General features: G+C 38.8%; 1 long non-coding RNA gene across 1 annotated transcript; it reads left to right on the top strand.

The window, feature by feature from the left end:
• The first annotated feature begins 273 nt into the window (after positions 1 to 273).
• Positions 274 to 6,221, top strand: 4930473O22Rik (RIKEN cDNA 4930473O22 gene). The gene is made up of 3 exons (NR_045356.1): positions 274 to 756; positions 1,360 to 1,401; positions 5,282 to 6,221. It is a non-coding gene; the product is annotated as an RIKEN cDNA 4930473O22 gene (long non-coding RNA).
• The last annotated feature ends 2,825 nt before the right edge of the window (positions 6,222 to 9,046 follow it).

Genomic DNA, 9,046 nt, shown 5'->3' with positions numbered 1-9,046 from the left:
ATATAGTATCTTATAGTTCCTCGGCGCATTCTTCAATCTCACAACATTTTCCCCATTCTCCCATGATATTTGCTAGGCCTTGGAGGGAGAGATGCCTGTGTGTGACACAGGGATGGATGCTCAGCTGTCACCTATTCTCAGCACTTTGGCAATACAAGTCTCGACATCATCAAGTACCACCCATCATAAGAAGCAGCTTGGAACATTCTGTGCTTTGTGATCCATAGAACCTGTGTGAGAAATCAGCCATTCTGCCATGTCACCTATTCCTATGGTGCTTGTAAGGATTTGAGAAGTTTGTATCAGGAAGTTGGGAGTTGAATTAGAGGCAATCTTACCATTGAGACCATGTATTATTTCTATGGGACTGTGAAGTAGTTACTGTCCCAGTGAAGCTTTCTTTTTCAGGACACAATGACTCTGGTTAATTTACATTTGATTCTTTCAGGGAAAGAGTAAGCTAAGACAACTGAATGCAAGTGCTTATGATCTAATGAAGAGTTAACTTTTGATTCACCATCCCCTCTTCCCCATTCCAGAAACTTTAAGTCCATTGTTTGAGTGATGTATTGGTGAAGGGGAGAAATCCTGCCTCCTATGCCTTAATAGTCACATCAAATAATTTGAAAGGGAAGGGTTGATAACTTGATGACCAACTGCAGCATCTTGATGAAAATATATTCAATGAAACTCAGATTATTTAAAATATATTTCCTGTGACCAGCATCAGTTTCCTCTAGCAATCCAATTCACCCAGTAAGTATAATTTAAGGAATTCTGTAGCCCATTTGGAATGATGCTTTCACTCTAAGAGTTCTCTCTTGATTGGTAGCAATCATTTGTTATATACTGAGAACCATGAAAGACCGACCAAGAGAGCAAGCATGAAAGAGAACATTTCTTCTTAATCCCTGCCTTGAGGGAACTGAAACCCTTCAACCACATGGAGGTTGCTTTAGCAGTCCAGCAGAGAGAGAGAGAGAGAGAGAGAGAGAGAGAGAGAGAGAGAGAGAGAGAGAGAGAGAGAGAGAGTATTCTGCAAATCTCAGGAGGGATGGGGGCTCACAGGCACTTCAGCCATCTGGATTCTTTTGTTCAATTCCACAGCAATGCTTAAACACTTTGCTAAGAGTCAAGAAAAAGAGTGTTATTCCTCTAACCCAGGACATACTTTTGATTTTAGCTCTATTCTTCTGCAATGGAAATAAAGAAAAGATTTAGATTTTAAGAGCATTTTCATTAAGCCTATAGACTTTAAGTCCTAAATATGAGCTAAGAGCTTTGAGAATAGCCCTGCTCACCCCCCACCCTTTTCCATAGACTCTCATACAGAGACATCTGCATTTAATCTTGTTTCAGATTCTTCAAGCAAACTATCAACAGGTGATGCCACTCTTCTGTGTAAGCCATCTTTCAGACTCTCATTCTTAATTTCCGGAATTTCACTTTTATTTATACATCAAATTTGTACCTAACCAATTGAGTTTAATGCATGCCCTACAATTTGATGTTAACAACATTATTTTTTAATGTCATTGTTGAGCATGATTCTTGGATATAAGCCCAAGAATGGTAACTGTGTGTTTAAGGAAAAGAGAATTTCTTTGAAAGAGATTTTAAGGAATAACAAAAGAAATACAGCTTATTACTTGACCCCTCCCCCCAAAAAAACAGACAGAAAACAAGAGGTTCCTGGGAAACTAAATTGATTTGGCCAGTGGGACTCTATCATCACTGCTGAGTGTCGCTGGCAGCAAAGGGGACCACTGATAGCCTGCCCAGGAGGTTATTGCCAGAGGCTCTAATCTAAGAACCAGAAACTGCTTGGAGATGATTGCTCCAACCTGGCAATTGGATGGTAGGGTGGGGAGAAATACGTATGGGCTGATGAGTCTCACTAAGATGCAATCAAGGAAGTCCCCTACACTACCAGACATTTAACTTAAGAGAGATGAAGTGACTCTCTCTCTCTCTCTCTCTCTCTCTCTCTCTCTCTCTCTCTCTCTCTCTCTGTGTGTGTGTGTGTGTGTGTGTGTGTGTGTGTGTGTGTGAGAGAGAGAGAGAGAGAGAGAGAATGTATATGATGTGTGTGCATGGCATTACTTGTATGTGAAGGTCTGATGACACATTTGGATAATGGACTTGCCTCTTACCTTTTGCCAGGAGGAATGTCCTTATTTTTCCTTGTTGTACATTTCAGACTAGCTGGCCAGTGTGCTTGCAGAATTCTGCTGTCTCTGCCTCCCACCTGGCCATGGCAGTACTGAGATTACAAACAGGTGCCACAGTGCCCAGATTTATATGAGATATAGGTATATCAGATCTTCACACTTACGCAATGAGCACCTACTTACTGAGCCATCTCATCAGCTCCCAAATATTGGTCTTTAATCAAACAATATACATTATCCAGATAAGAAGAGTGATTAGACTCTCGTTGGCAGGGGACTTCCCATCATTTATTCTCATCACAATGCTCTTTCATTCACCCTCAGGTCTCCTGCTGTAGCCTTCTCTGACTCCAGTTTTCTGCTTTGCTGTAATATTGACCGTTTTCAAACTTCACTTGCAATACTTTTGCTTTATGTATTCACACAACACACACTTCTTAGGCCATATACTTTTACCATATTAACCAACCTCATTTAGGGGAAGTTCATTTAGCTGCGCTTCTGTAGAAAACCACTGCACTCATACACCTTCAATTCCAGCTAAACATATTCTTTTCACATCTGTTTCCTACACTAAAATCTCTTTGATGATTGACATATTTTCTGTTTGTTTGCTTCTTTCTTTCCTTTCTACCTTCCTTTTTTCCTTTCTCTATTTCTTTCTTCCTCTTCCTCTTCCTCTTCCTCTTCCTCTTTCTTTCTTTCTTTCTTTCTTTCTTTCTTTCTTTCCTTCCTTCCTTCCTTCCTTCCTTCCTTCCTTCCTTCCTTCCTCCTTTTTCAATGATTATAACTGTGTCAAGACATCCTTGGTGCTTTTGAGAGCAACAAGAACGTAAATTCAGTCTATACCTTCACAGTTCTGTCTTCCAAGCTATATAATTTTATGCAACCTCTACCCGTGACTTTAATGTCCATATTTACTTTGTTATTCTGGAGTTAGAATTCAGGCCTGGTCCTTGCTAGGCAAACATTCCACTGCTGAGCCCAATCCCTACCTCCCTTTTCTATTTTAAGCACTGATTTTCTAACTCTTTTGTAATGCATGAAAGAATTATGAGAAACTCAATTATTTAATACTAATGGTTGGCATATTTGTCTGTATTGCAATACGGGTTTTCTACAATGTAGAACTAAACGATTCAATCATATTACTTACTGATACTTTATTTCTGTTTGTTTCTCCATTTTTCCTTTTGTTTTGCTATGTACTCTCATCTACTAAAGTTTAGGAAAAAATACCATTGAAAAGCATCTAGAATGTTGTATAATATTTTTTTCTGTTTATTGCCTTGTTTCATAATACTTATTCATGTCTCTGACTAGAGATCGAGCTTCCATGTTTATAATTTTGGATGAATTGTTATTTCTTTTTATACTAAAAGGACCCTATTCCTAGAAAAAAGAAAACAGTAACCTAAAATACTACGAAGAAGATGAATGCTTTGTGTTCTCTATGGTCCCAATAGGTGCAAGTACTAGAAAAGTATAATAAGATTCTAATTCCCTTGGGCATGACTCTTGAATTTCTTCAACTAAGTAAATAAAATGGATTGTTTCTTCCTCAGTGTTGGCTTTCAGAAGAATAATGGAGATTCCAGAAATACTGTGAATTTCATTTATTGAATTTTAGGAAACAAACAGCACTGACATTAACAGAGTGGATATTCCTCTACCATCTATATTGGAGAGACAGGAACAAAGAGACTTCAGTCATGTTGTCAAAGTCTCTACCTGAACACATTGTTCCCTATCGAATTTTTAAAAAGACATTTGTGAGTAAGAAGAGGAAGAATTGTCAAAGGAGATTTCCCATTTAAAAAGGAAATCTCATTGCTAGCTTTCATCTCTCAGGGTAAACAGATGTCTGTAATTTTATATACTGATCATTCTTGTTAAAGTTTTGTGTAACTAAACAACACAAAAGTAGGAACAAACAGCCCGTATCATTCAGGCCTTCTGGAAGAGGAGTCCTAATGAAAGGAGAAGGAGTTGAGAAATTCCTTCAGGAAGTTCAAGAAAGAGACTGAATTTTGAATGCTCCTTTCTCTCTTTGCTTTAAGTGATTTGGGATTTGATAATAACCACTACTGGACTTAAAGAATTTTCTACTTGTTAAGCATAAGCAGAAAGGTTTTTTTTTTTTAGATGTGCACAATATATTTTTTGAAAAACAAACTGAGTTTTCATTTCTAGATTAAATCAACTAAGTCTGACAGTCCTTTCCAAGAAACCGCTATATAATCCCCCAACTTCAGCAAAAGACTGGAGATACAATAAGACGTAGTTACAGACTGCAGCTCAAGCTGCTTATGCATTCATGCAATCATTGATTTGCTTTCTCAAAACATCTGCAGGAAAAAAAAACATTCAAAGTCACTGTGTCAGAGTTACTGTTAAAAGTAATTGTATGTATATGTTCAAAACCATATACTAACATATGGGATGGGATATGAAAAGACTACAGCCCTTCTGATACTATTTTTTAATTTTAAAAGATTAATTTTATTATTCTCTCTCTCTCTCTCTCTCTCTCTCTCTCTCTCTCTCTCTCTCTCTGGTGTGTGCGTGTGTGTTCATGAGTGTGTGTGTGTGTGTGTGTGTGTGTGTGTGTGTGTGTGTGTGTTTATCCACTTTAGTGCAGTGCCTGCAGAGGCCCGAAAAGGGTGATAGATTCTCTGGAGTTGGGGTTAAAAACCATCATGTGCCCCATTATGAGCCACCCAATATGGATTTTGGAAATCAAATTCAGGTCCTTTGCAAGAGTAGTATACGTTTTTATGTGCTAAGCCATCTCTCTATTCCCAGTACTTAACTTTTTTAACCTTGAAATATTTCACAATTAAAACATTTCTGGAAATTCAGCACAAATCACAGGGTATTGTTATATATGATGTTCATACTGAAGAGTTTCCATAGACTGTATCTACAGTCTCAGGTAGATAGGACCTATTGATTCTGAGGGTCTTATTCTCAGTCTTACTACTTCAGGCTTTATGGATATGAGTAGACGAGAATGTGCTAAATGGTTTTATCCTTCTAAAGTATCAAGATAGAACTAATACCAAGTCAAGTTTACTATAAGCTTACACATTCCAATTCTTTCTGGACAGAAACCTGACCACTCATGCCACGTGAGAGCACTGAAGCAAATAGCTGCACAAGCCTTTGAAGTAGCCTCTGCATAGGAAACTGGACACTCTACGGAAAAAAAAATGACAGCCTGGCTTTTCAAAAGTATTTTTCCTGCTCTTAACAACTCAAACTAGTATTATTTTTGTTTTGTATTTTTTCCATATTTGGCTGAAATTTTGTAGGGACCTTAGACAATTAGTTTATAGAGAGATCTTTACAGAAATGACATGATTTTTCACTCCCGCGTGTTTACCACTATAATCAAAGTTATTCTTAATATCTATGTTGCAATTTCAATGAAGAGAATTAAGGTAGAGAAGAGGGGATGACAGCAGGGAAATTTACCAAGCCTACACATTTATAGAAAAGAATTCTTGTAAAGCAAAACTACTCTTGCAGAATCCAAGGTGAACTGGAAGGAGTTCGTGCCACCAAATATTCATTTTCCCCTTGTGCAGAGAATCATGGGTTTTACTTTAAGTGTCAGAGATCTAGAAAGAACTTGACCTTCTATGTGCTTCACAGGTTTTTCCCAAGCTACCAAATTCGTTTTAAATAATTCCAGCCAAAAGACTGTAAATATTTTTACTGTTACATTCCTGTTCCTCTGCTGAGAAAGGCTTTAGTCTGCTGGCTCTCACTTGCAAACTCCCTCTCCCTCCTTACTTCTAGACTCCAGTTCACCACTATAAACTTTATTTAAGAATATGTGAATTGTTTGGCTTTTCGAGTTTAATGTGAAATGAATCACATTACTTTTAACATATGGATTCTATAAATTTGGGGAGAGTGTCCAACAGTATTTTTAAACATACACGTTAAGTTTTGTCCTAAGTTTTCAGAACAAAGAAGAAGCCACTTAAACTCAGATTGTGAGGAGTGTCATTTATAAATAAATCAATCCAATCAGATAACCTTACTGATTAAAAGAGGCACTTTTCTTTTATGAACATTCCCTTTTGAGTTTCTGTGTCCTTGGAATACCTTTACCTCAGAGATTCTCTTTTTTTTTTTTCTCCCAAACATTTACTAAACAGGACACCATTTCTCCTTTTACACAGCAAAGTTGGTAGTTTCAAACTAGCTGAGCCATTAGAACTGCCAATTGCCACAAAATCGGAAGAGATTCTACATGTGGAACTCAAATAGAAGACATCCTGCAATGTATAAGTCACTGATAGGCCCCAGGGCAGTCAGCAAAGTGACTAAGCTTATGAAAGTCATATAAATGGCTTGACAAGAGTGCACAATAGAATGACATCACTGACTCTCAATAAACCAGGGTTAGTTACTAGACTACAACTATGTAGCTCCTCTGCCAATAGGTTAAGGCCTGATTTTATTCCCCAGCTTTGTACGTCTGAAAAGTCTGGTTAGGACAGCTTGCAGAGAGGGGTACCCTCATCTCTTCTCCTCTACCGATTACCAAGCAACAACAACAAAAGCCATGTACACATTTTACAATACCTGATAGGAATTACGTGCAAAACCTGCCTGTGTCCTCACTTAGCAGGCCTGCATCTTCATGCCTTCATTTTCTCTGGTAATGCTACTCATCCCATGTTTCACCCCTAGAGGAAAGCTGTAATTGGACAATATTCATCCTTGCATATACATCACTGACACACTCCCCATAACCATCAAACCACTGTCCCTTCCCTACACATTAACACATAGGTGCACTCCATAAACCTAGGACTACAGATGGCATTTACTTTACATTTGTAGTAGTCACTGTATCAGCATTGTCACTAGAGGATTTGTTCCAGATCTCAGGTTTGGGAAAGGGACTGCTGTATGCCTGGCCCATCTCTGGCACGCCTGCTGGAAACTTCAAAGAAAACCCCTCAGTGTATGTACAAAGTGAAGACCTGTCAGATGATCTCCAGAACAGAGCTGTGCACTTTCAAAGTAGGAGTGAGCACATATTAGCATCTAAACTGAAATCAGTTCACAGAGCCAAAGGCACACTTAAGGGTGTTATTCTTCCCTATTACTGTTGTGGTAAGTCATGAGAAGGGTCCACTTTTGTGCGCACTGACGGCTGGGTAGCTGATAAAGAACACAACTCTCATGAGTTTAACCCACCCACTCGAGTTCAGCCACTGGCTGCTTCTCAACCTTCAGAGTGCTGACAGCACAAGTCCTGTGGCTCCCATAGTCCAAGACCGTGGGAGTTCTGCTGCTTGCGTTATCCAAAGTGACCTCATTTTAACTCGATGTCTCAACTACAACAAAGAACTCTTCTACAGGACTTGAATTTTCACAAATATTTCTCTAAAACAGTGTTGCCTTTAGGGAGGTGTTACTCCCTAAGCATAGTTTATGTCAAACACTGCTGTGTCAAATTCTCATAGTCACTATTTAGCAACTATATAGTACTAATGAGAACAAAACTCCTCTCAGAAACTACCAAAACCTAGTTCATAAAATAGAAACAGAAGGAACGCTGTCCAATACATTCTATGATGCCGCAGTTACTCTGATACCTAAACCACACAAAGACCCAACAAAGACACACAGAGCTTCAGAGCAATTTCTCTCATGAATATGGATGCTCGATACTCAATAAAATTCTTGCAAACCGAATCTAAGAACACATCAAAACCATCATTCACCATGATCAAGTAGGCTTCATCCCAGGGAGGCAGGGATGGTTCAATATATGGAAATCCATCAATGGAATCCACTACACAAACAAACTCAAAGGACAAAAACCATGTGATCATCTCATTAGGTGCTGAGAAAGCCTTTGACAAAATATAACAGCACTTTGGGGTTGGCATGTTCAAAGTTCACACAGGGAAGAGGCTCCAGGTGATTGCACTGGGAGAGCAATCAAGAGTGGACTGTGAGAATGCAGAGGGTAAGGGTCAGCTCTCCTTTCTTCAACAAGAGGAAAGCTTTGCTGCGAGACTGGGGTCATTCACTGAAGTGCAGGGTTTCACTTCAGAACTGCATGAAAAGTGAAAAGGACTCCCCCTTCCTGCACTCCTGGTTCATGCAAACTTATGGGACAGTTTAAACAAGTGACATATTCTGGGGAGATCACTAACACTATCAAGGAAGAGTTACAACTCAAAGTGTGATTCTACCAATAGCAAACATCAGCTGAGAGCCACGGCTGCAACAGAAGACAGCCTAGTGAGCTAGCTACAGTGCTAACACCTTTCACACCGATTTTCCTTCAAAGAACAAAAGTCCATGGGAACTTTGGCTGAGCATATTTTCAAAGAATTCTGCCAAAAAACAAATAATGGAAAGAACAAGCATGAGGATCAATTCTTCCTATAATGGCTTTATACAGGTTTTCCACAATGCCAATCTGGGATGACAGTACAGACAGAATTAGACCGTCAGCAAGAGTGCACAATGTGTAACTACAAAACTAAACAAATCTAGCTAGTTCACCACCCACTCAGTTCTGTTCACCCCATCCTCATCAGCATGGTCTTCCCTCCTTCAAAAGCTGTCCTTAAATTCTACATCTGAATATGCATATTATCTTCATATATGAATGATGTCTTAGAACAGTGTTGGTCCTGAGGAATAAAGGGGAAAATTTGTTTTTGCTTTTTTCATTTTAAGACATGCAGTATTATCAGATACTTTGTTTGGGTGCTTAAAAACCATATGCATTAAAAATAGAACCAAGTAAATACTAAGTTTCACATCTATTCCTCACTGTCCTCAGAGTCCTAAGAGGAAAGACCTGACCTGAGCTTCCAGAGAATCAGTATCTA

Source organism: Mus musculus, chromosome 10, assembly GCF_000001635.26.
Source record: "Mus musculus strain C57BL/6J chromosome 10, GRCm38.p6 C57BL/6J".
Classification (NCBI taxonomy): Eukaryota; Metazoa; Chordata; class Mammalia; order Rodentia; family Muridae; genus Mus; species Mus musculus.
This window is presented reverse-complemented; position numbering and strand designations above follow the sequence as displayed.